The 26,969-nt window shown below is 39.7% G+C and overlaps 1 long non-coding RNA gene across 1 annotated transcript; it reads left to right on the top strand.

Moving 5' to 3' along the window:
* The first annotated feature begins 2,473 nt into the window (after positions 1-2,473).
* On the top strand, positions 2,474-26,616 carry LOC150001822 (uncharacterized). Its single transcript, XR_016512952.1, has 3 exons — positions 2,474-2,575; positions 9,231-9,350; positions 25,924-26,616. It is a non-coding gene; the product is annotated as an uncharacterized LOC150001822 (long non-coding RNA).
* Positions 26,617-26,969: the final 353 nt, after the last annotated feature.

Below are 26,969 nucleotides of genomic sequence, written 5' to 3'. Positions count from 1 at the left end.
CTAGAAATGTAAGACAATCTATAAAACTTTCTGTTGTGTGTTATTACTGAAATTTACAAGTTTTACCTTTATAATTGATAAAATAATTCCACAAAAATAAACTCACAAATATAGGGTGATTATCTCATTTTTCATTAGGTGCAATGTTTTTCAAAATGAGGTCTGTGGATCCTGGGGTGGGGTGTATTCTATGAATATACTTAGGGAGATCATGTGTTCTCCAGTTTGAGAAACCCACTTAGAGTAATAGACCTCAAAGCTGGCTTTACATTAGAGTCTTCTGAGAATTTCTGTAACAGCATACATGCCATGGCTCTATGCCAGGCTTACTAAATTAGAATTTATACAAGCGAGGCCAAGGAAGCTAATTTTAACATATTCTTCAAGGAGTTTGAGGATTGCATAGTTTGAGAAATCACTGATCAAGTTCTTTTATTTCTATCCATCCATGAATGTTTATTTCTATTCTACAATATCCTGTCAAGTGCTCGTCCAGTATTAACTTGACTCCCCCAGTCAGGGGGAGCTTACTTTTCTCTGAGGCTGCCAGTTTTGTCGTAGATACTATCATCGATTTCCTTCTCGAGCTGAAACTTCCTTTCCCTCAAGTTTTATCTAAGGTTCTAGTGACACTGAGAACAAATTTAAATCAGGACTTGTAAAATTATTAAACAATATTTGTATAATAACCCTTAAGACACCTTGTCTTCTCAAAAACTGGTAATTGTTAGACTTTTTGATAAAAAATGAAATCTCAGACTCAACACACTATGTTCTATTGTACTGGGCCTGATTTTTATGTGCTCTTTAAAATTGTAATAATTCATAGACTATGGTTTGGTTGGACTACTAGAAAGCATTTATTACCATCATTAGGAAATTTTGGTGAAAATTTATAAAAATATATGTACTAGGATTGCGTTTGAGGAATGGAATTTGTTAAGAAAGAAAGCTTTTATATTTTTCTCATGATGAATACTTTGATTTTATTTTCAAGTTATTGAAAATTTTTTCCAGTATTCTTTCTTTCTACTTTTCTTGCTTTCCTAGTTCTGTTACAGAACCTCTGGGCTGCTCCAACTGAAACAGAACCCATGGGCTCTTTAGTTAGGGGAATGATTGCCCGCCACCGGAATCATAACTCTCAATACCAGAGTTTAGTGAAAAGAAAAAGAATTGTTTATTAACAGTTATATAGATCTAATTATTTGCGGATTTCTGCTGTTAAGTCTTATGTTCTTTAAAACACCCATAAACACATATCCTTGCCCCCCCCCCACCAAACCAGGCTGGTTTTAGAAAAGTTAGAGATACCATTTCCCTACTTTCTAAACACAGTTCAGCTTTACCAGTAGTTGCCAATCATTTAATTCTGATTGGGGAGACCTTGTCTGTGTTATGGTGTCTACCAGCTTTTAATCCAGAACATCGTGGATTCTTAGCCTCCTTGTAAACTGCATGGTTAGTCCTTTGTAATCCACATGGAGAGCCTTCCTTTTCAAAGCAGCAAGGTACGTCTCTTCCTTAAAACTGCATCATCAGTCCCCATTAAACCCGCATGGTCAGCCTGGTTAAAATGTCTGCCGCTTTAAATCCCTGACTGCATCCTGTGATGCAGTGGGCATGGCACTCAGTTCTGACCATTCACAGAACCTCATGCAAGCTCTGTGTGCTTTTTCCATACTATTCCAGGGTCCAAGCCCCCTCCCATCTACCTGAGGCCTTGGATACATTAAAGCCATTTTGCATAACAAAGACACCAGCCTCAGGCATGTGAAGGCATCCTAAAAGCTGCTTCCTTCTCCCCATCCCCCAGTAGCAAACTTGGGTTTTTCCGGACACCCCCGTTTCTGTAACAGTTCCATAAGCACGTGCTTAAGTCTTCCTACCATGGGACAGGGGAGAAGCTGAAGGAGGAGAGCCAATTTGGATGTTGATACAGCAATCTAGGGATAAACAAACATGATGCTGGAAATCAAGGTTCCTAAACTGAGGCATGTTCTCATGCCTCTCGGTCCAGGTGTTCTATGACCCGAGCTGGAGAGCTGGACTTGCTAGCGCCAACAGTCTTTGACTGATCAGGCCTCAGGGTTTCAAGACATTCTGTGACTTAAAAGAAATCTTGCTGAGTACTCCATCCTCCCTGATGTTGACAAGGAAACTAAACAAAGCCAAGCACAGGTAGTGCTTAACCCTGCATGCTTTCTGTTAATGTTTAAGGAACAGTGTGGCCGTTCCCATAGTCTTAAAAGAATAGATGATTGAATTCCTATTTTTTGTTTTTGATAGGAATCATTCTTTATAGTTTATATATTAACCTCCTTTTGTTGTAATCCCAAATAAGTAATTGTATATTGTAATCAATACTGGAATATGCCTGTGAGCTCATTCCTTACCCTCCCTATTGATTTCTATACTTGTAAAACTCAATAAAAGGAGAGGTCTTTGCACAGCTCGCTGCTGACCTGCCAGAGCGTGCGGCAGCCCTCCAACCGACTCATTCTCCTTGCTGTAATTACTTCCGTGCCCTCGACCACATTTAATACAACATCTGGTGATGAACGAGGGACAGAAGGTAAGAACTGGAAACAGGGAGAACCGAGAAGGGTATTAGGTTGCGTGGAGTCCACAAGCCTCTCGGCATACGAGTTGGAGTCATGGGGAATTCCCCGTCTGTAAAGGAAGAGTATACTATTCTTATTCAATCTTTCTTGAAAAGTTTGCAACTTAAAGTTAAAGAAAGTGCCCTTATAGATTTATTTTCACAGGTTAAGAAACATTGTTATTGGTTTACTCCAGAAAAGGGAAAAACCAAAACCAACAAAAAAGGACCCACTTCCCATGAAAGAATGGGGTCAGGGTTATCTAAGGAACAAGAGCTTTACTTTAGGTTGTTACAGCAACTAATGAAAGGAACTGGATGCCAGATTAAGGAAAGGCATCTAATTAATTTACTATATACTGCTATGGCTCAAAGCACTGTGGTCTCAGTAAAAGAAAGGGAAATTAAGAAAAATAACTCAAGATTAAAAAGTGCCACAGTCATGATAAGAGTAGGAAAGGGGGAGGAAAAGGGGAATATGTGGAGTGCTGTCAAACAATCGGCTCTGCAGACCCCTTCCCTCTGGAATGCTGAAAAGCCACAATGTCTCTTGCAGCCTCTGCCGGCTGACACAGGCCCACTGGCTGATCCAAACCTTGAAAGAAAAACTGTAAAAATGTTTTTCCTACAATTGCCTTAAAACTAAGGTTCTATTTAGTAAAATAATATCTTGTAGTATATTACTCAAATATTCAACTAATATTCAAAAATTCATGTCTTTTAGTGCTAAGAATGTAATGGGTTATTTTTTTTACTCTTTGCCATCTTTTGCGTTTTACCTCAGTGGCAGGTTATTTTTTGCTCACGTATCCTAGCAACCTTGAGCCCCCTTTTGCTAGCTGACTCTAGCTGTTATCTGGCTACCCCAAGGACATGAGAATAGTGTCCGGCCAAGTATTTATCAGCTGAAGTTCCTTCTAAATTAGAAAGTATGTATATATGTAGTTTCTCACGCCTGTGTAGTTTTTTTCTCTTTTGTTGTTATCTAGTTACCCCAAGGACATAGGAATAGTTCTGTTGCCTTTAAAAACCTTTTAGTCTGTAAGGCGGGGCGGCTCTCCCATCTTCTGCTTCTGAAAGTGGGAAGACCCGTCCCTGGCCAGGTAAATAAACGCCATAAATTTACTTCTAAATTGCCTCGTGTCCTCTTTGCTCGATAATGCTCCATAACAAGAACTGAATTTTTGTCAGTCTATATTATTATATATCTTTTATTATCACTTTAAATAAATAGTCAAATATTATTTCATAATATATATTCCATAGTTGACAGAATTTCCAAGATTTAAAAGTTAAAAAACTTTGTTACAACCTTGAGGTATTTCAAAGGGCCGTTGAAATATCTCAGGAATTTATTTTCTTCTTACCAAAAATAAGAAAACTCTAAACCAATCAGGCTTAATACATTTTAAAATACTTGGAAAGCTTTGTTAAATAAGAAAATTTTACAAAAAAGCTCAAAAACAATTGCCTTTTTAAAAAGCTAATAAAGACTGTAAAACAGTTCTTCGTCCTCTTAAACAAAACTTTCAAAATATTAGTCAGTTTATTCAGGCCTGTCAAAATATTGGCACGAAAAATTATAAAGTGTCTCTGCTTGCTGCAGCCATCTCTACGGCTGCCGCCAAAAGTCAAAAAGAAATTAAATGCTTCATTTGTGGAAAAACAGGCCACCTTGGGAAGGAGTGCTACAATAATCAAAAAGGAAACTATATCTCCAAGAAAGAACTGTCCTTGTTACTGCAAGGGGAAACATTGAGCCAAGAACTATAAATCTAAATTTAATAAGAATGGTAAATGTATAGTACCCTCTAATAATCAGGGAAACTGGCAGCTGGGCGTGAGCTCCGGTGCCCTGAACCAAAACAGGAGCCCCCAAGGCCCCAGCAATCAAATGTTTTGAAGTCAGGGCAGTGCCAAGTCACAAATCTTTGCACAGCCACAAGTGGGAGCTCAGGGCTGGACTTGGTCACCACCCAGCAATTAACTCTTAAAGAACAAAATCGCATTTATGTTGCTCCTACTAGAGTATGGGAACCTTTGCCTAAAGAATATGTAGGTTTAATAATTACCCAATCTAGCCTTATTGTTAAGGGTATTATTACTCAACCAGAAGTTATTAATTCTAATTTTAATAAAAAAATCAAAGTTATAACACAAGCCACGGGCTATCATATCATACTTGCTAACACTCGCACAGCATAGATTATACTTCTTCCTTATACTGTGCCTACAACTTAAAATGTTAAAAAAGGAAACAAAGGCTTTAGCAGCACTAATAATCAATCTGTTTTTTAGGCTGCCTCTATTAAATTACAAAAACCTCTTTTAGAAGTAAAAATTAAAAATAAAACATTTCAAGGACTATTAAATACTAAAGTACTGTGTCAGAAACAAAATATAATTGAATGGCTATTCTTACCACACAAATCAACCAAAAAGTTAAAAACTTATCTCAGTAAAATTGTTCAAATTATAATTTATAGCAGATTATGTTTTAGACAACTTTATGGTCAAAATCCTGATGAAATTATTGTTCCTTTTACCAATAAAGACATTACTAATCATTAAATATTATATAAGGAATGGCAAAATGCCATCTCTGACTTTCTAGGTAAATTTCATAATTCATATCCTTCCTCCAAAAGGCTTCAGTTTTTAAAATGGACTCAGCGAATACTTCCTAAGGGTGTTGTTTCACAACCTATTACTGAGGCAGAAACATATTTTACTGATGCTAATAAATTAGGAATTACTAGTTATAGTAATTGAAAAATAATAAAACTATTCAAAGCCCTTATAGTTCTGTACAAAAGGCAGAATTGTTTGCTATTGTCATGCTTCTAGCTGATGTACTTTCAGTTCCTTTAAACATCATTACAGACTCACAGTATGCCACCCATACAGTTCAAACTTTAGAAACTGTGACCATACCTCAGAATAGTTCTGAACTTAATACTCTTTTTTTACAGCTACAGTTTATTCTCTGAGCTCACCATCATTCTATCTACATAACACATATTTGTTCCCATACAGGTTTACCAGGACCTTTAGCTGAAGGCAGTAATTATATAGATACTCTAGTTGGTTCTGTTGTCAAAGCACAAGCTGAACATCAGCTTCATCATAATAATGCTTGGTCACTTAGAAACAGACATAATCTTACCTAGCGCCAAGCACGTCAAATTGTTAAAAATTGTCCTACATATCAACCTATTAATCAGCCTTCTTTACCAACAGGTATTAATCCTAAAGGTCTATTACCTAATCAAATCTGGCAAATAAATGTTACTATTTTACAGTTTTGGAAAGCTTAAATTTGTTCATCATTCTATTAATACTTACTCTAAATTCTCCTAGGCTACAGCAATGTCCCCTGAATGCACAAAATGTGTTATTATACACCTCCTAGAAGCTTTCACTCTTCTTGGAAAGCCAAAAACTATTAAAACAAATAATACTCCAGTTCATCTCTCTAAAAAATGTCAAAAGTTTTTTTCTCAGCATAATACTGGCATTCCATATAACAGCACTAGGCAAGCTCTCACTGAGCGTCATAACCAAACATTAAAAAAGCTACTTTTAAAACAAAAATGGGGATATAGTATGGATTCTCCTAAGGAAAGATTAATGAATGCAGTATTTACTCTAAATTTTTTTGCAAATTGGTAATGACTCTCTCGTTCCAGCTCAGAGGCATTGGACAATGAAAACTGTTTCACCAATAAATCAACCTGTTTTTTATTATAATGTTTTAACCTCCAATTGGCTCCCTGCAACTGTTATTCAATGAGGCCGAGGTTATGCTTATATTTCCACAGGTACCCAGAATATTTAAATTCCTTTTATAACCTTATGCTAGTTAAAAATTCTACTCATTATGCCCAAGCTTGTGTACACATTCCATATCTAATCTTAAAAGGTGAAATATCTTAGAATTATAAAATAGGAAAACTTTATTGTTATAATTGTTCTTTATATATTTATATTAATCATACCATGAGTTTGTCTCCCAAGGAAAGCTTTTATCTCCTGAAAGCCAGGACTGAAGTTTGAATCCCCGTCTAAATGAATCGCCTTTGGCAGGACAGCCCTACCCTAGGATTCATCAGAAAGATTGCAGAACAACTTTTAAAAAAGAAGCAAGCGTTTTATTGGACTTTTAATTGCCATAATAATGGAACTTATTGCTGTCACAGCCACTGCAGCGACTGCTGGTGTAGCACTTCACCACTCTGTACAGACGGCAGACTTCGTTCGGGACTAGCATAAGAACTCTAAACAATTATAGACTGCCCAACATCAGATTGATTCTGAAATACAATCTGAATTAGCAGATTTAAATCAGGCAGTTATTCTTGTAAAAAATCAAGTGCAAAGTTTAAAAAAGCAGATTAAGTTAAAATGTGATTAGAATCAGTCTACTTATTGTATTACTCCTGTGCCTTATAATGCAACTGAGTTCCCTTGGGATAGGGTTAGGAAACATTTGTTGAATTATGATAATCTAACGAAGCATATTATTTCATTACAGACAAAAATCCATAGTACTTTTAAGAAACATCTAGAAAAATTGTCAGGTCAGGAAATTTTTGAAAATATTGTTAAAAATATTAACAATATAAATCCCATTCCTTATGTTAATGGGTTTGTTGCATCTCATACAGGTCTACTTTTTTTTTGTTTCTTGTAATCTTTTTAATCATTATTATAGTAGGATGTAAGTATAGAAGAAAGGAGCAGGTTAAAAATGCCATCTTTTCGGTTATGGCTAATAAGATTTCCGTAAAACAAAAAGGGGGAGATGATGTTGGAAATCAAGGTTCCTAAACTGAGGTGTTCTATTACCCGAGCTGGCGAGCTGGACTTGCTAGCGCCAACAGTCTTTGACTGATCAGGCCTCAGGGTTTCAAGACATTCTGTGACTTAAAAGGAATCTTGCTGAGTACTCCATCCTCCCTGATGTCAACAAGGAAACCAAACAAAGCCAAGCACAGGTAGTGCTTAACCCTGCATGCTTTCTGTTAATGTTTAAGGAACAGTGTGGCCGTTCCCATAGTCTTAAAGGAATAGATGATTGAATTCCTATTTTTTGTTTTTGATAGGAATCATTCTTTATAGTTTATATATTAACCTCCTTTTGTTGTAATCCCAAATAAGTAATTGTATATTGCAATCAATACTGGAATATGCCTGTGAGCTCATTCCTTACCCTCCCTATTGATTTCTATACTTGTAAAACTCAATAAAAGGAGAGGTCTTTGCACAGCTTGCTGCTGACCTGCCAGAGCGTGCGGCAGCCCTCCAACTGACTCATTCTCCTTGCTAGAATTACTTCCGCGCCCTCGACCACATTTAATACAACACAGACAAAGGGTAGTGGCAATGGAGATGGAAAGAAGAGATGGAAATGATAGGGAAGAAAACATGCCAGGATTGAATCATCAAGAGGATATAAGGACAAAGGAGATAGAGGAGGAAAAATTTTTTGAAGATCTGGAGGAAAGGATGGGGAAGTAATTGGTAGAAATGGTAACATCTAAAGAATTAATTCTGAGGAGAACAAGATCTATGATTGGACATATTGATTTGAAGAATGAGGGAGAATGTTTAATAGGCTTTTGTAATGTAGTGCTTGGATCAAGTTTAGGACAAAAGAGAAAACCTTAAGTCAAAGTAATAAAACTTAATGATTGAAATTTAAGGCATCAATGAGAAAGTTAGAGGAATATGTCAGGGGGAGCTAATCTTTCTTAAAACTTCTAGTGATCCATATTTAGTAATACTTTATTTTTAATCTTATAACACCAATGTTATTGAACCTAAGTTCGTATGCTGGATTCTCTGTGAAGCCAATCAACAAAGCATCAAGTACACAGCAAGGAGTGTATTTAGTGAGGCAGCCAAAAGGGAGATGGGAGAAAACTCAAATCTGCCTCCCTGAACATTGGCTCAAGAAAGGTTTTAAAGAGTATGAACAAGAGGAGGTTATATATATTTATTATTTCTAATTCAGGGCATCTGATTGACTAGTCTTGGAACTAAGCCATCTAAGGTTAGGGATATGGAAGAGGCCATAGAAAACAGAAATTTTAATCTGGCTGAGTTTGATTTACCAGTTCTAGGTGTGTCCAGATTTGGTCCCTGTGGGGGATCTTCCTTATTGACAGACCCCTTACTTCTTAACAGGCTCTGGTGGTAACAGTAGCATCTCTGCTACTTGAGTTCCATGAAATTTGGTTCTACTGTGCTCTAGAGGTCAGGTTAGGGTTGTTTTGCTGCTAACTGCTCCTGCTCAAGCCTCTAATACCAGTCTGATACAGCTTCGTGTGGTGGTCTTATAAGCGCTACAAAGAGGCCTATTGTTAACTCCTAAAAGACATTGATAAACTAGCAGAAAGCTGATTAGGGTCTCGTTTCAGTGTTAAGAAATAGTCTCAAAAAGACCCTTCTAGTTAAAGTGTTCCTGATTTTTCTACTGTGTTTTCTATGTAGATTTATCTTAGAGTTTTACAATAAATTTTTTTTCCTCAGAATTTATAAATTTTTACTTCTTTTTTCTGTAATAAGATTAGGGTAATTTTTATTTTCTTCTTTACATTTTTCTGTATTTTCCAAACTTCCACAGTGAACATGAATTGCATTTTGTTCTGGCACGGTTGGTTCTGCAATGCTAAGCTCTTTCTGAAGGGTTTTGTACTTCATCACTTTCTGAGGACAATGCCAGGTGCATTTTCACTTTTTTTAGGTAATGTATTTTTAAAATTCTAACCATTCTTTGGCCAAGCCATGTAAGTTGTTCAGTCTGTCCTACAGCAAGTTCTTTGTCTTTGTAACTCTTTCTTTTTTTTAACTGTTGTAAAATACACATAAAATAAAAATTACCACCTTAACCACTTTAAAATGTACATTTGAATGCATTAAGTTCATTCACTCTTTTGTGTTATAATTTCCACCATTCATCTTAGAACTTTCATCATGCAAAACTGAAACCTGTACCTATTAACTAATAATTCCACATTCTTCCCTCCCCTCAGCCTCTGGCAACCACCATTCTACTTTCTATGAATTTGATTACTCTAGATACCTCATATGAGTGGAATCACACAGGATTTGTACTTTTGTCACTGTCTTATTTTACTTAGCGTAAAGTCCTCAAGGTTAATCCATATTGTAGCATCTATCAGAATTTCCTGTTTCATTATATGTCTAACTGTCACAGAAACAGGGGAGTCCAAAAATCCTCAGAGTTTGCAGCTGGGGGATGGGGAGAATGAAGCAGCTTTTAGAATGCCTCCACATGCCTGAGGCTGGTGGCTAGTGTCTTTTTTATGCACAATGGCTTTAATGCATCCAAAGCCTCAGGTAGATGGGAGGGGTCTTGGACCAGGGGATGGTATGAAGAAAGCACACAGAGCCTGCGTGAGGTTCTGTGAATGGTCAGAACTGGTTACCACACTCAGTGCATCAGAGGACATAGTCAGGGATTTAAAAATAAGCGGCAGACATTTTAGCCAGGCTGACTGTGCGGATTTGACTGGGGCTGAGGCTTACCGTGCGGATTTAACTGAGGCTGAGGCTGACTGCGGATTTAATTGGGGACTGATGATGCAGTTTTAAGGAAGGGACATACCTTGCTGCTTTGAAAAGGAACAGATTGACCATGTGGATTACAAAAGGACTAACTATACAGTTTACAAGGAGGCTGAGAATCCACAAGGTTCTGGATTAAGAGCTGGTGGACCCTATAACACAGACGAGGTCTCCCCAATCAGAATTGAATGATTGGCAGCTACTGGTAAAACTGAACTGTGTTTGGAAAGTAGGGAAACGGTTTGGTTTCTCTAACTTTTCTAAAACTAGCCTGGTTTGGTAGGGGGGAGGCAAGGATATGTGTTTATGGGTGTTTTAAAGAACATAAGACTTAACAACAGAAACCCACAAAAAAATAAACCTATATAACTGTTAAATAAACAATTCTTTTTCTTTTCACTAAACTCTGATATTGAGAGTTATAATTCTGGCAGCAGGCAATCGGGCCCCTAACTAAAGAGCCCGTGGGTTTGTATTCAATTGGAGCAGCCCAGGGGTTCTGTAACAATTTGGTGACCACGAAGGGACGTTAATAATTGCCCGTGGCAGGTTGACCCCCTTGGGAGACACCTTCTGAGGGCACCAGCCACCTAAGTACTCCTGGAGAGTGAAAAGAAAACAGAACTGAGAAGGATTAGGGAAGTAAAATTGTTTGCTAAAATTTATTTCTAAGCATTTCTGAAATAATGGAATCGTGGATACTAGATTTGTTTGTCCAGTCGAGAGTACTCCTGGGAATAATAGAATTATGGATGCCTAAGTGGTATATATGTTTTCTGGTCCTTGGGATTTTTCTGGTTATTGCTATTGTCATGTATGTCTGGGTCAATAAAAGCAGTTCTGGGCAAGCCCCTGAGAGCAGCCCGCTGGAGAGGATTTTGGAAAATTGGGATACGTACTGTCATTATCCTATGACTAAGAAAATACTAATTTATTATTGTAATACTGTTTGGCCTGAATATGTTCTGGATGGTAAGGAGAGGTGGACTGTGAATGGTTCCCTGAATTACCATGTCATTAAGCAATTGAAAAGGTACTGCCAGCAATCGGGAAATTGTGAAGAGATCTATTATGTGGATATATTTGTAAAGTTGTATAATGAAGCCTTGGTGGAGGTGGAGGACCGAGTAGTGGTGTTAGAAACAAGGTCATAGTGACTCCCAAACCAGTAGCAAAGTCATTGGTAACAAAAGGCAAATGTAATTGAAGGGTCTTAAGGGCAAATGTAATTAAAGGATCTCTGAGAAGGGAGTGGATAACATTAGCATATTCACAAATCACAATAGGGGCATTTAGATGAACGCGTTAGATTGTACCTCCGGAGTATCCAGTCATGGAGAAACGGGGAAGGAGGAGAGGGGAGGGGAAACTAGTTGCGTTAGGGTGGGGGGAGAGGGGAGGGGAAACTAGTTGCGTTAGGGTGGGGAAGCTAAGACTATAAAACCAGGTTCCTTTGTCTACTTGGGGCGCACATTCTCCTGGCTATGAGGGTGCGCCCGGCTCTGCAGACTCGTGAATAAAGGCCTCGCTTTACTGCTCAAGTCCTGTGTCCCGGTTTTTATTGTGAGTGTTTCTCACAGTGGTGCAGAGGAAGGAGGCGGTCTCGGGACCTTTTCCTGAGAGTGGAACACCGGGGGAGGGGGAGAATGAGGAGGTGGCCCTCGCTGGCACTCTGAATCCAGGAGACAAAGGAAATGTTTTGGCGCCAAACTGCGCCCAGGCAAAGGCGCCTCCTGTGGCACCACCCCCTCCGCAGGTAGGGGCGGCTCCTGAGGCACTGCCCTCTCCCCAGGTTTTGGTGGTTCCCACAGCAGCATCGGAGGCTCCCGGGGCGCAAGCCCCTCTGCAGGTGGGCGTGGCTTCTGCAGTACCCGCCTGTCTGCAGATTCAAGGGACTTCCCTCTCAGCACGCCTTTTGGTTATGGCCTCTAAAGTGATGGCAAAGCCAATGACTCCACCTCTGCAGGAGGAGAAATGGGTCTCTCCCTCCAGAGCCTGCATGAAGTTTGTGAATTGGACACTGAGCCTCATAGGAGGTGCACTGGCATTTTGGGTAAGCCACGTGAGTGCTCCACCATGGTGGATGAGTCACGTGTGTTGTATTAATATTTCTGGGACGAGACGCTGAGATTAAGTCCAGCAAGCAGGATGTGTGGCCAGCGATGAACGGAGGGCTGTTACTCGCTCTGGTAATCAGAGACTGTTCACAGCCCTACCATTCCTTTTATTGGGTTGCAGAAAAAATTTTTTTAAAGTAAAACTTAAACAGAAACTAAAAAGGCTTACATAGTAACAAACATTCTTTCCACTAAAAGGGATATACATTAACCTATAGAGCTACAGAACTAACAAGCTTACATGATTCCATTAAGAGGGATAAACATTAACCTTATAGGCTACAAAGCTAAAAGACTTACATGATCCCACTAAGAGGGGCAAACATTAACCTCTAGGGCTACAGAGCAAAGCGGTAAATCACAAAAAGTCCAAGGGTCTGTCCCAATATCCGATATAGTCGCTATGGGAGAGGAGACACTAATTTTCAAGCTTCTTTGTTCCTAGAGACTTGTAAATCAGACCCCAAGAATTGTGTGTGGGTAAGGGTCCAAGGGTCTGCACCACATCCGATGTTATCACTATGGGAAGGAGGCTTAGGTCTTCAGCCCGCTTTGTTCCCTGGCTTTCGTGACTAAGTTACCAGGAACCACGTGCAGCTGCTGGCGTCAGCAAGACTTGCTTGCAAGTTCTTGCAGGCTGAGATCACAGGACACCTGGGTAGGGGGGCCCGCTTGCAGGACACCCGGCAAAGGGGTTGTGACTTTCGCCTACACACGTGGGTTTGCCACCATCTTGTGGGTGGTATTTATGGGTGCCGCCATCTTTAAAAATGCTGCATGTAGTGCTGCCACAAGGATTTAAGAACTCCCCAACTATATTCGGGGAAGTGTTGGCAAAGTACCTAAGGGGTGTTCAATTAAAGTCGGGAGTCTTTTTGCAATATGTAGATGACTTATTAATAGCCAGCAGTAGCTATATTGCAGTTCACTTATCGCGGCCTCACAGTATCGCAGGATTTTTATTTTATTTTTTTACAGACATCTTACTCGGGTAGAGTTGTTTATTAGTTGGGTCTTATGCTTCAGAAATCATCTAAATTTGTTTTCCTAAGATTTAATTATATGCGTTACTTTTTAGGTTTTCAGTAGCACCAGCAATGGGATTTTGTAGAGAAAGTTAAGTAACATATATGACATTGACAGAGAAGAAAACGGTGCTGGGAACTGGTGCCATGAACAACAGACTCTTAATTTTTGGAGTAGAGCAGTGAGTTCTAAACGTAAATTAAATCGTAAATTATGGTTGTTTATGTTTTCCATAAAATTATGGTTTAATAGCCCAGTTAAGATTTCCTACTCCTTTACTCCCTCAACCATTGGCTAAAATAACACATGGAGTTCTAGTTGCTAATTATTTTCCTATGAGCTAAGTTTATAAAACTTGATTTAGCATATTTAACCACCAAAGTCTTTGCTTTATGATTTAATAAGTATATAGGCAGAACTCTTAAGTATATTTTGTTAAATAATGAAATACCTAAACTAAAGATTTATTTTACGTTTCAAAATACAATTTACATTTTAGGCTATAAAATTATTATAAACAAGCATGATGTTTACAATCATCCTAAGATACTCTTTTTATTTTTTAAAACTACATTATATAACGTTTGTTCCAGATTTATAAATTCTTTTATTAATTTTGCTTTGCACATGGTGAGAAAGCACTTTGAACACATTTTATCAATGGTCTGCTTCCCTTTAGTTTGGGGTATTACAGAAGCAAAGAAACAGGTAGGGTTGTCTGCAAAATGTTCTCCTTTAGACTTTTTTGGGTTTTTTTAGACCTAGTAGCTTGCAATCATTAGCATCTATGTGTCAGGGCAGCCTTGCTCTGAGAAATCACCTGTAGACCACTGTGGGATTAGGCAATGGGTTTACTAGGGGGAAAGGGGGAAAGGGGGAAAGGATGAAAGGAGGGAAGGGGAGAGGCAGCTCCCAGACCAACTCAAGGGCCCATAGGAGCAAGGGGAATGGGGAATGGGGACTCCCGGTCCTCCCCGTGGGCCAGTAGGAGTCCCACCTGCACTTCTGCAGGCACCTTTTTTATACTTGTTGACCACACATTTTGGTGAGGGTGAGTTTGCTTATCAACATATTCAGTAGGTCATTTACATCTGATTGCTGCCCCCCCCCACCAGGTTAGTTAACATATCGGGCTAGGTTCATTACTATTTCCCCTGGGAATGGTTTCAGTCCATCAACACATCTTTTGAGAACTGCTAAGTCCATCAGCATATCTTTGGGAATGGCTAAACCCAGGGCGAGGTTGATTTGCATATACCAAAAGTCCAGGTGTGCATTCTAGCTGCCTCCATGTCCTGACATTTCCAGTCTTTTGTTTGTAATAAAAAGAATGATGCTGAGGTCCTGGGTCACGGATGGAGGGTTTAGGGGAAAAGGGCATCGCAGTCATTCTGACTACTTCATGCTGACATATGGGCGTAGTTAGAGTGTACATTACCCTCTGTATTTATATTTCTGATGTTTCTTGTGGTGGCAGGGGTTGGAACTGAGGAGTAGACAGGAGCTTGATGGGTGTGAGCTGTCCGTGCTGTAGCTGTAGCTGACAAGAAGTCGCAGGAGGCAGGGTCCTAGAATGAGAGCTAAAAGTAGTGTTAGTAAAGGTGTAAGAAGGGGATGTGGGGCTTTTACTCCTGTTCAAGTGGTGTATGCCTCAGCCTGGTGAATAGGCTGGTAGTAGTAATCTCTCAGCATTATGGTTGAGTGGATTGCCTGTGCCGTAGCTGCACTGATCGCCCTATGGATAAAATAGTATAATTAATAATGATGCTGTTTGGTGGATTTAGGATTTGATTCCCATCAGCTTCAGGAAGAATGCATTGTCCACAGGATGGGACAGTCTATTGTTTGGCCAGCTGGTGGTCAGGGCCTTGAGTCTTCAAGGTCTTTAGTAAGACTCAGTCCCCTGGCTGGAATGCATCAGGTGGATAGACAAACCTGCAATGAGCAAACTTGTGCAAAATTGTTAATTTATACCACAACTTACAAACTAGTCACTGAGTCTATAAGACTGTCTTGGGAAGACATTAGTTCAAAGCCTTCATTTTGGAATGACATTTAACAGCTGCAATTTGAAAGATCTTTTTTTTTTTTTTTTGCTGGTATATTGAGCATCTCTGATATCACAAACCCAGTCTTAACTTCCTAATGGGAATAAACTTTGAAGATAGTTAGCTGCTCTAGTCTATAGTCCACCAGTGAGCCTTGTGATTTTCCTTAAATAACGATTTTTCTCCTTAAGATCACCCTCATTGTCATTAAAGGGACTGTATTAAGTCCAGTTTTAATTTAGCCTGTTCATTTGCACGAACACAAGAGCAGCCATTGATTACATATGATTTTTAAGTCCACTTTGCTGAAACTTACACAAGGAATCTTCAGATTGACTGTGTCCTTCAAGGCACAGAAGCTGAGCCACACACCAGCCACCTGGCCTCGCCTGTAAACACCTGCTTCTTTCCAGTCCTTGAGGTTTTCCATTGTGCTTTAAGGTTCTTTTTAGCCATCTTTCAGTAAAGCATCCTTCATTCCTTCCCATGAAAGACTGCCACGAATTGCACAACCCACCACGATACCAGGCTTTTTTCTTGTGGGCTTTTATCAACTTTGAAAGTCGATCTCAGTTCCTTGGGGTTTTCTGGTAACAGCCAGAGCCCAAGCACACCTCCTTCAGTCATGACATTCCAGTCAAAGCCTCCATTGACAAAACCCCTGTGAATAACCTGTCTTATTAGTTTTATGCAAAGAAACATGGAGTCATCACTCACTCCCTCAGAAAGCCGAATTTTGGAGAGATCAGGTAGGGAGAAAAATATAAATGAGGAAGGAAAATTCTTGTCCTAATACTCACTAAAATTGCATCTCTGTGCCCTATACTTTCCATTACTAAAACCATCTAACAAAACTTCTATATACCTTTCACAAACCTTCTTAATTTCCATGCCTTACACTCTTCCTTGTTCATTTTCCTACATAGCGTGAAGCTTTAACTCTCCCTGGGATACCTCAATTTCCTTTCCAGAGCAGAAACAGAAGATTAGAAAATAAGCAGCTGAGGTTTCTTTTTCTTCAGGTTCAAACTTTCACACCCTTTTTCATTTATATTTACAACTTTGCATAAACCTTCTGCAATATTCACACACTTTCTAAAATACCTTTACTTACATGCTTAGCTGCTTTGTAATATATGCAACTTGCAATATTACATTTTAAAATAATTATTAGAATTATAAATAATTAGAATTTTGTAGACTTCTGGAGATTTTTTAACATTTTATTTGACAAAGCTTTCCAAGTATTTTAAAATGTATTAAGCCTGATTGCACTAGTTTTCTTCTTTTTGGTAAGAAGAAAATAATAAATCCTTGAGATATTTCAAGGGCCTTTTGAAATACCTCAGAGTTATAGAAAAAAGTTTTTAAAATTTTAAATTATGAAAATATTGTCAAACATTTGCTTTAAGGAATATATATTATGACATGATACTGACTATTTAAAGTGATAATAAAATGTATATAACATTAATAGGCTGACAAAAATTCAGTTCTTGGCATTGAGATATGAATTTTTGAATATTAGTTAAGTGTTTGAGTAATTTACCACAATACATAATTATTTTACTAAACAGAACCTTAGCTTTTAGGCAAATATAAGAAAAATTTTTACAGCTTTTTTGTCAAGGCTTGGGTTAGGCAGGTAATGAATAGCGTCAACTCCTGCTAGGTGATTAGGTGGCTGCTTGGCTGGAAAACAAACACAGCAACTACTTTGTAAAGCAGATAGAAATGGGGGTGGTCAGAGGAAATTTAGGTGGAGGTCAGTTGGAAAATAGGTTGCAGGGGGGAGCAGGAGGAACAAAGGGACAGTCTGCTGTGAAGAATTCTTTTTAAAAGCCTCCTCATATGGAACTTCAGGCCATATGCCGCTATGCCTGAGATAATTGTTGAGATTAGTAAGAATTTGGAGGTCAGGTAACAGTGGAGAGAGAAATTAGTTTTTTTAGTAGGGACTGATATGCTTCACTGAGAGTAACGACCCAGAGGGTGAACATGAGACGAAATGAATCAGGAGGGTTAAGGGGTGTCCCCACTTAAGCCTCTGATTCTATGAGGCACAAAGGCTTCCAGCCAACTGTCCAGGGGAAGGGCGTCCCCATCCACCTCTGGAAGTCCAATTGAGCTCAAAGGCCCAAAACAAACTTGCCAATGAGGTGGGCGTCCCCAACCGCCACTGGAAGTTCAACGAGGTGAGGTGCAAGGCCCCAAGGAAGACCGACCTAGGCCTAGGGTTTTCAAGCAGAGCCCCAGTAGGCTCAGAAACAGGTGGTCAACCTGATGAGATACCCAATGAGATGAAACTCGACTAGATGGTGTCCGGTGTGGATGGAAGGCAGGCCATAGGAAAGGGTCCAGAGGCAGAGGTCATCAGATGGGCAGATCTCTGAGCAAGGTGCGGGAGGAGAGGCAAGAGGGTTCCAACAGGCGGGTCAGAGGGTAAGCCTGGGACGTGCTGCCACAGCCCACTGCTCCCCTGGCCGCAAGCTGCTTTTGACCACTCTTGAAGCTCCTCCCGGGTTTCAGCACCAAAATGTCAGGGCAGCCTTGCTCTGAGAAATCACCCATAGACCACTATGGGATTAGGCAATGGGTTTACTGAGGGAAAAGAGGGAAAGAGGGGAAGGGGAGAGGCAGCTCCCAGACCAACTCAAGGGCCCATAGGAGCAAGGGGAATGGGGAGAAAGGGAATGGGGAATGGGGACTCCCGGTCCTCGTGGGCCAGTAGGAGTCCCACCTGCACTTCTGCAGGCACCTTTTTTATACTTGTTGACCACACATTTTGGTGAGGGTGAGTTTGCTTATCAACATATTCAGTAGGTCATTTACATCTGATTGCTGCCCCCCCCCCACACACACCAGGTTAGTTAACATATCGGGCTAGGTTCATTACCATTTCCCCTGGGAATGGTTTCAGTCCATCAACACATCTTTTGAGAACTGCTAAGTCCATCAGCATATCTTTGGGAATGGCTAAACCCAGGGCGAGGTTGATTTGCATATACCAAAAGTCCAGGTGTGCATTCTAGCTGCCTCCATGTTCTGACACTATGATATTGCTGTTCTCCCATGAAAAAATGGTTTTATTTGTGATTTTGAGTTTTGTATTTTTGCATTTAACAAGATGACATTATAATTTTTCATTAATTCACTTAAGAATTCTTTTTGATTCCTGCTTTGCAGTTTTGTGTGTGTGTGTTTTTGTTTTTCTTTTTATTATTGGTTTTCAATTACAGTTGTCCCATTTTTCCCCTATTGCTCCCCCTAACCCAGGCCACCCCTTTTCCCACAATCATACTGTTACAGAACCCCTGGGCTGCTCCAATTGAAAACAAACCCACGGACTCTTTAGTCAGGGGCCCGATTGCCCGCCGCCAAAATTATAACTCTCAATACCAGAGTTTAGTGAAAAGAAAAAGAATTATTTATTTAACAGTTATATAGATTTAGTTATTTGCAGATTTCTGTTGTTAAGTCTCATGTTCTTTAAAACACCCATAAACACATATCCTTGCCTCCCCCCCCAACCAGACTAGTTTTAGAAAAGTTAGAGAAACTGTTTCCCTACTTTCCAAACACGGTTCAGCTTTACCAGCAGCTGCCAATCTCTCAATTCTGAATGGGGCGGTCCTTTCTGTGCTGTGGTGCCCTCCATCTCTCAATGCAGAACCGCCTGGATTCTCAGCCTCCTTGCAAACTGCCTTCTTCCTGCAAACCATATGGATCTCCTCTCCTCAAAACCGCATGGCGAGAGCCTTTTAAAGCAGCCTGGAGACCCCTTCTCCAAGCCACATGGAGAACTTAGCTTTTTTATTCCGCATGGAGAAGGCCCCTTTACCAGGCCACATGGAGGGAGAGGGAGGGGGAGGGAGGAGGGGAGAGGGGAGAAGGAGAGGATGTCCGCAGCTGCTTATATGTCCCTGACTGCGTCCTCTGACGCAGTGGGCGTTGCAAACAGTTCTGACCATTCACAGAACCCTACGTAGGCTCTGTGTGCTTTTTCCATACCGTCCCCTGGTTCAAGACTCCTCCCATCTACCTGAGGCTTTGGATGCATTAAAGCCAGGCATGTGGAGGCATTCTAAAAGCTGCTTCATTCTCCCCATCCCCCAACTGCAAACTCTGGGGATTTTTGGACTCCCCTGTTTCTGTAACAATACTGTTAGAGAACCCCTGGTTTGCTCCAACTGAAATAAAGCCACAGGCTGTTTAGTTAGGGGACCGATTGCCTGTGTCCAAAATTATAACTCTCAATATCAAAGTTAAGTGAAAAGAAAAATAATTATTTATTTAACAGTTATATAAATCTAATTATTTGTGGATTTCTATTGTTAAGTCTTATGTTTTTTAAAACACCCATAAACACATATCCTTGCCTTCCCCCTACCAGACCAGGCTAGTTTTAGAAAAGTTAGAGATACTGTTTCCCTACTTTCTAAACACAGTTCAGCTTTACTAGTAGCTTCCAATCATCCAATTCTGATTGGGGAGGTCTGTGTTAAGGTGCCTGCCAGCTTTTAATCCAGAACTGCATGAATTCCCAACCTCCTTTTAAGCTGAATGGAGTTTTCCCTTCTCAAAGCAGCATGGTGTACCATCTTAAAACTGGATGGTGTACCCCCCCTCGTAATTCGCATCGAACACACAGTTAAAATGTCTGCCCCCCATTTTTAAATCCCCGACTGCATCCTGTGATGCAGTGGGCATGGCACTCAGTCTTGACCATTTGCAGAACCTCAGGCAGGCTCTGGGCTTTTTCCATACTATCCCAGGTCCAAGACCCCTCCCATCTACCTGAGGCTTTGGATGCATTTAAGCCATTTTGCATAACAAAGACACTAGCCACCAGCCTCAGGTATGTGAAGGCATCCTAAAAGCTGCTTCCTTCTCCCCATCCCCCAGCCACAAGCTCTGGGAGTTTTGTTTTTTGGTTTTTTTTTTTGGACACCCCTCTTTCTGTAACAATAACCCACCCCGTTGTCGACATCGATGTGTCATTTACACATGGTCCTTGACTAGACTCTTCCTCTGCTTATCCCCCTTGTCTCCCTCCCCCTCCCCCTGATCACTGTTATTCTGTTCCTTGTTCAATTTTGTTCATTTGTGTTGTTCCTTAGTCTCCTGTATTAGGTGATATCATATGGTATTTTTCTTTCACTGCCTGGCTTATTTCACTAAGCATAATTCTCTCTAGTTGCATCCATGTTGTTGCAAATGGCAGGAGTTCCTTCTTTCTGCTGCATAGTATTCCATTGTGTATATGTACCACAGTTTTTTTAATCCATTCATCTACAGATGGGCACTTAGGCTGTTTCCAGCACTTGGCTATTATAAACAGCGCTGCTATGAACATAGGGGTGCATAAGTTCTTTCGAATTGGGGTTTCAGGATTCTTCGGGTATAATTCTAGCAGTGGAATCACTGGTTCAAAAGGCAATTCCATTTTCAGTTTTTTAAGGAAATTCCATACTGTTTTGCATAGTGGCTGCACCAGTCTGCATTCCCACTGACAGTGAAAAACAAAGAAAGAAAACAACAGGCCAATATTGCTGATGAATATAGATGCTAAAATCCTCGACAAACTACTGTAAACTAGATCCAGCAACACATTTAAAAGATCATACACCACGATCAAGTGAGATTCACCCCAGGGATGAAAGAAAGGTTTAATAGTCACAAATCAATAAACATAATATAGCACATAAACAAAACGAAAGAGAAAAATCACATGATCATATCAATAGATGCAGAAAAAGCATTTGATAAAGTACAACACCCATTTACGATGAAAACTCTCAGCAAAATGGGAATAGAGGGGGCATACCTCAACATAATAAAAGCCGTATACGAGAAACCTGAAGTCAACATCATACTCAATGGGCAAAAGCTGAGAGCATTCCCCCTGAGATTAGAAACAAGACAAGGATGTCCACTCTCCACTCCTCTTCAACATAGTGTTGGAGGTTCTAGCCACAGTAATCAGACAAGAAAGAGAAATAAAAGGCATCCAAATTGGGAAAGAAGAAGTCGTCGTCGGCAGCCGTCCGTCTCGAGAGACGATGGTGTAGCTTCTTAAGAGTCTATCTGCACCGCCGAGAATGGCTGTGCAGTCCAACTCGGGAGTGACACGGTATCTGTCTCCTCCCGTGTTGAATCGACATCTTGCGATGACGCTGGAGTGTCCTCTCCAGTGAAGCTGAAGCTACAGAGCCTGGGCAGGGTGATATGGAGGGTCTGCTGTTGCCCATGCAGCAGACCCCCCCTCTCTTCGCAGCTGAAGGGTCCAAGGGAAAGACGGAGTCAATACAGCTTGGCTTCAGGTGCGCCGCAGGAGTTGCCGGTGTTGACTACAACGTCAAACCGCCTTAGGGACTCCGGCTCCGGATTTTCTGTCGGGGTTTACTCCCTTAGCCTTTCCCCTGAAGAGGTATGCCGCAAGGCAGCGGAGGTTTTTTGGAGTCAGAGTTTTCCTTCTCTGAGAAAGAAGAAGTAAAACTGTCATTATTTGCAGATGACATGATAATGTACATAGAAAACCCTATAGACTCCACCAAAAACTACTCGACCTAATAAGTAAATTTGGCAATATAGCAGAGTACAAAGTCAATATTCAGAAATCGAGGACATTTCTGTACACCAACAATAAAATTTCAAAGATAAAAACTAAAAGAAAAATCCCATTTACCATGGCATCAAGAAAAATAATGTACCTAGGAATAAACTTAACCAAGGAGGTAAAAAACCTGTACTCAAAAAATTACATAACATTGAAGAAAGAAATAAAGGAAGATATAAACAAATGGAAGTACATACCATATTCATGGATGGAAAGAATTGACATCATTAAAATGTCCATACTACCCAAAGCAATTTATAGATTCAAAGTAATTCCTATTAAAATACCAATGACATTTTTCACAGACCTAGAACAAGTACTTCAAAAATTTATATGGAACCAAAAAAGATCCCGAATAGCCACAGCAATCTTGAGACAGAAGAACACAGCAGGAGGAATCACAATACCTGATATCTAACTATACTACAAGGCCACGGTAATCAAAACAGTCTGGTAATACCATAAGAACAAACATATAAATTAATGGAACAGAATAGAGAGCCCAGAAATAAACCCAGGTCTATATGGTCAACTAATATTTGAAAAACGGGGAAGGAATATCACATGAAATGAAAAGAACCTCTTCAACAAATGGTGTTGGGAGAACTGGACAGGGACATGCAAAAAAATGAAACTAGACCCCAACTTACACCATACACCAGAATAAACTCAAGATGAATCAAAGGCTTAAATGTAAGCTGTGGCAACATAGAAGTCCTAGAGGAAAACTTAGGCAGAAATATTTCATATATTCCCCGTAGCAACATTTTCACTGATACATCTTCTAAGGCAAGGGAAATAAAGGAAAGAAGAAACAAATGGGACTACATCAAACTAAACAGTTTCTGCTCAGCAAAAGAAAACATCAGCAAAATGAAAATGAAACCAACCATATGGGAAAACATATTTGCCAATGATACCTCAGACAAGAGATTGATCTCCAAAATATATAAAGAACTTATATGACTCAACACCAAGAAGACTGACAATCCAATTAAGAAATGGGCAAAGGACCTGAACAAACACTTTTCCAAAGAGGACATACAGAGGGTCCATAGACACATTAAAGAATGCTCAATATCACTAGCCATCAGAGAGATGCAAATAAAAACCACAATTAGATACCACCTCACACCAGTCAGAATGGCCATCATCAACAAATAAACAACTTGTGCTGGCAAGGATGCAGAGAAAGGGGAACCCTGGTGCATTGCTGGTGGGAATGCAGTCTGGTGTATCCACTATGGAAACTATGAAAAACAGTTTGGAATTTACTCAAAAAAAAAACAAAACTAAAAATGAACCTGTCTTTTGAACCAGCAATTCCATTGCTATGATTATATCTGAAAAATCCTGAAACACCAATTCGAAAGAACCTATGCACCCCTATGTTCATAGCAGCACTATTTACAATAGCCAAGTACTGGAAACAACCTAAGTGCCCATCTGTAGATGAGTGAATCAAAAGACTGTGGTACATTTACACAATGGAGTGCTATGTAGCAGAAAAAAAAAAAGGAACTTCTACCATTTGCAACAACATGAATGGAACTAGAGCTTAGTGAAATAAGCCAGGCAGTGAAAGAAAAATACCTTATGCTATTGCCTATTACAGGAAACTAATGAACACCACAAATAAATGAGCAAAATTGAACCAGAGGTATGTAAACAAGGAATAAACTAAGAGTAACAAGGTGGGAGGCAGGAGGGAGAGAAGGGGGTAAGAAGGGGAAGGGTCTAGTCAAAGAACATGTATAAATGACCCATGGACATGGACAACTGGGTGGGAACTGACTGGGAGAAGGGGTGGGCAGGGTGTGGGGAAGCAAGAGGGAGGAAAAAGTGGGACAACTGTAATGGAAAACAAAATTTTTTAGTGGGGGAAAAAAGAAAATATAAAGAATAGAACTGCAAGTTCAGTGAATATTAGAAGGACAAGGATTTTACTTCACACTATATATTTTTCTCCCTATCTCATCCCTCCAGAATTTGGCATTCTGAAGTAAGTAATGACAAAAGGTTCTTTGCATAAAACTAGTAATACCAGTTGTTAATAGAGGTTTTGTTGACCAATACTTTGACTAGAATGTCATGCCTAAAGGAGACATACTTGGGCTCTGGTTGTTACCAAAAAGCCCTGAGAAACTAGGATTGACTTTCGAAGGTAAGAAAAGCCCATGAGATAAAAGGCCTGGTACCTTGGTTGGTTGTGTGGTCTACGGCAATTTTCCAGAGAAGGAATGAAGGTTGTTTTCCTGAAAGATGGCTAGAAGGGACCTTAAGGCACAATGGAAAACCCAAAGCACTTGGAAAAGACAGGTGTTTACAGGAAAGGCTGAATGGCAGGTATGTGGTTCAGCTTCTGTGCCCTGAAGGGCAGACTGAAGGTCACCCTAAATGTTCCTTGTGTAAGTTCCAGCAAATCAGAACTAAAGATCAGAAGTGATCATTTTCTGCTCTTGTTGTGTTTATGCAAATGAACAGGATAAATTAAAAAAGGACTTAATGCAGTACCTTTAATGGCAAGGAGGGTAACCTTAAGGAAAAAAATCGTAATTCAAGGAAAATCACAATGCTCAGTGGTAGACTATAAAGTAATGCAGCTAACTGTCTTTAAAGTTTCTTTTCATTTAAAATTTGTTTTCATTTGAAAGTTAAACTATGTCTGTGGTATCATCAAATATGTTTAATTTACAGGCAAGAAGAATGTCAAATGCCTAGCAACTGGATGTCTTTCCAATAAGACAGTCCTACAGATCTATAAACTTGTGAGTGGGTTATGTTACATAAATTAACATGTGTTTTCTGTTTTCAAAGAGCATAAGCCTACGATCTCATTACCTCAGTGATTGTCTGTACGTATAGGCCTCACTTAATCCTGTCTGCATTGCTGCCTCCTAAGACTCAATGGTTTGGCTGAACTAAGTGGCTGGGTTGGTGAAGAACGGGGTGGTCTGTGGGCTTCAGTTTAAAACTGGTTTCTCTTTTCTATCCTAATGGCTTGGACAGAAAGAGCCCAGAGACCCGAGAAGGGGGAAACCTAAAATATTTCCCTCAGTCCAAACTAAGTATAATGGGCAAAAGGGTTTTGGGCAGGTGAGATGTACCTGGCATGCCTTCCTCCAAAGAAGCCCTTCTTTTCCCTAATGTGGGACATTGAAAAATTAATACCTGTCTTTTGTCATCTAGTGGTTATGGATTGAATGATGTATTTTAACTCTGTTGCCCCCGGCATACAACAACGATGCCAGCCTGTCAAATCAAGCACACTGTTGTCTGGGGACAGACATCTGACCTGGAGTCTGCATGATTCTTCCCCTTGTGGGAAGACCACCCTCCCCTCCACACCCCCACTTTTATTAGGGATTTCTGGACCCAAGGATACGTAGGACGACGACCATGTCCAACTTGAAGCAGCTAGAGGAGCATGGGACCTTTGTCTATTGTCCTTTATAAGATTATAAAGGGTCTTAAGTCTGAGAGGGAGGGATTGTTATTTTTTATTGTTAAAATAATCAATTATTTATTTATTTAATTATTTTTTTAAAAAGAAGAAGAATATTTGAAAGGGTGAAGCCAGAGAACTTGTATGTACAACTCATGGGCATGGACTTGGGGGGAGAGGGATTGCTGGGGGAGGGGTGGTGCTGGGGAGAAGGGAGCAAAGGAGAAAAAACTGGATCTATTTTAACAATACAATATGTAAAATATACTTAAAAATATTTCACAAGTTATGTTCATTATTTTATAAGGCAAACAATATTTTCAATTTTCTCTGTCTTATTGTTACTTAGTCTAGTGACTACAATTAATTGATCCCTTGCTCCTTTAAAAATAAATGACTTAACCACCAGGAAATGTCTTAGGAGAGATTCTTTTTAGACACTACTTATTCATTCTTTTAAATGTTTATTACAGGCATCTGGACATGTAATAATGAAGCAAAACAAAGGCACTGATCTCATGAAACTGGATTCTAATGAGGGGAGACCTATAATAAATAAATATATAGCCCCAGCTGGAGATAAGTGCTGAAAAGAAAAATAAAGCATCATAAGAATGCAAAGAGCAGTTGAAAGGTGTGTGCTCCATTTAGGGAGGGTGGTTTAGAATACAGGAATCCCCTGTACAACACGGTACTTCTATAACATGGTTTCACTCTAACATGATATGACTGTAGAAGATATTCACAAATTGCTGGCAGAAGAAAAACTGATGAAGTAACTTTGGTGGAAATGACATCTGGAATGTGCCAAGATAACTTAGGGGATGATAGCACTGATGAAAACAAAGAAGTTAAACAGTTACTCTCAAAAAGCATAAAGAAAGGCCTAGACTTAGCTTAACAGTTAGAGTCATATTTCTTAAATGATGATCCTCGCACTGAAAGGAGCACTAAGTTTAAGAGAGAACTTCAAAAGTGCTTAGCATCGTATAATGAAATTTATAAAGACCTCTCAGCTAAAAGCAAGCAATCTAAAATAACAGATTTTTTTGTAAAAAGTAGAGCATAGAAATCAAGATAATGCTGAAGAGAGATTAGAGGATGAGGATATCTTATTGTCAAAAAGAAAACGCATTCAGTTAGTGGAGCTTAGTAGTGATGACAAAGAAAACATTACTTAATTCATATTAATATGTAATACTTTTTTAAAAAAAAATAATGCTTTTACTTATTGATGCTTTGAATAAGAAACCTATTTTACCAAGCTTAATGCAAATCATTTTTCTGACCCAGGTGCTGTTTGCCAGATTCTGGGTATGTTCATTTTGTTGTTTTCAAACAGTGACACATATCAAGTCCTTTCTCTGAGTCGTGAAGGGTCCAGGGGCTGGAACCCTGACACACCTCTTTACAAGGGATCTTCTCTTGCCTTCTGAAACCATGTGTATAGGTAATAAAACTATACGTTTAAATTTATAAACATTAGCAACCTCATCTTCCAAGAAATCCAGTAACAGTC

This window comes from Furipterus horrens, unplaced genomic scaffold (genome assembly GCF_987537825.1).
Source record: "Furipterus horrens unplaced genomic scaffold, mFurHor1.1.pri manual_scaffold_9, whole genome shotgun sequence".
Taxonomy (NCBI): domain Eukaryota; kingdom Metazoa; phylum Chordata; class Mammalia; order Chiroptera; family Furipteridae; genus Furipterus; species Furipterus horrens.
The sequence above is the reverse complement of the archived record's forward strand: the minus strand, read 5'-3'. Positions and strand labels throughout refer to the sequence as shown.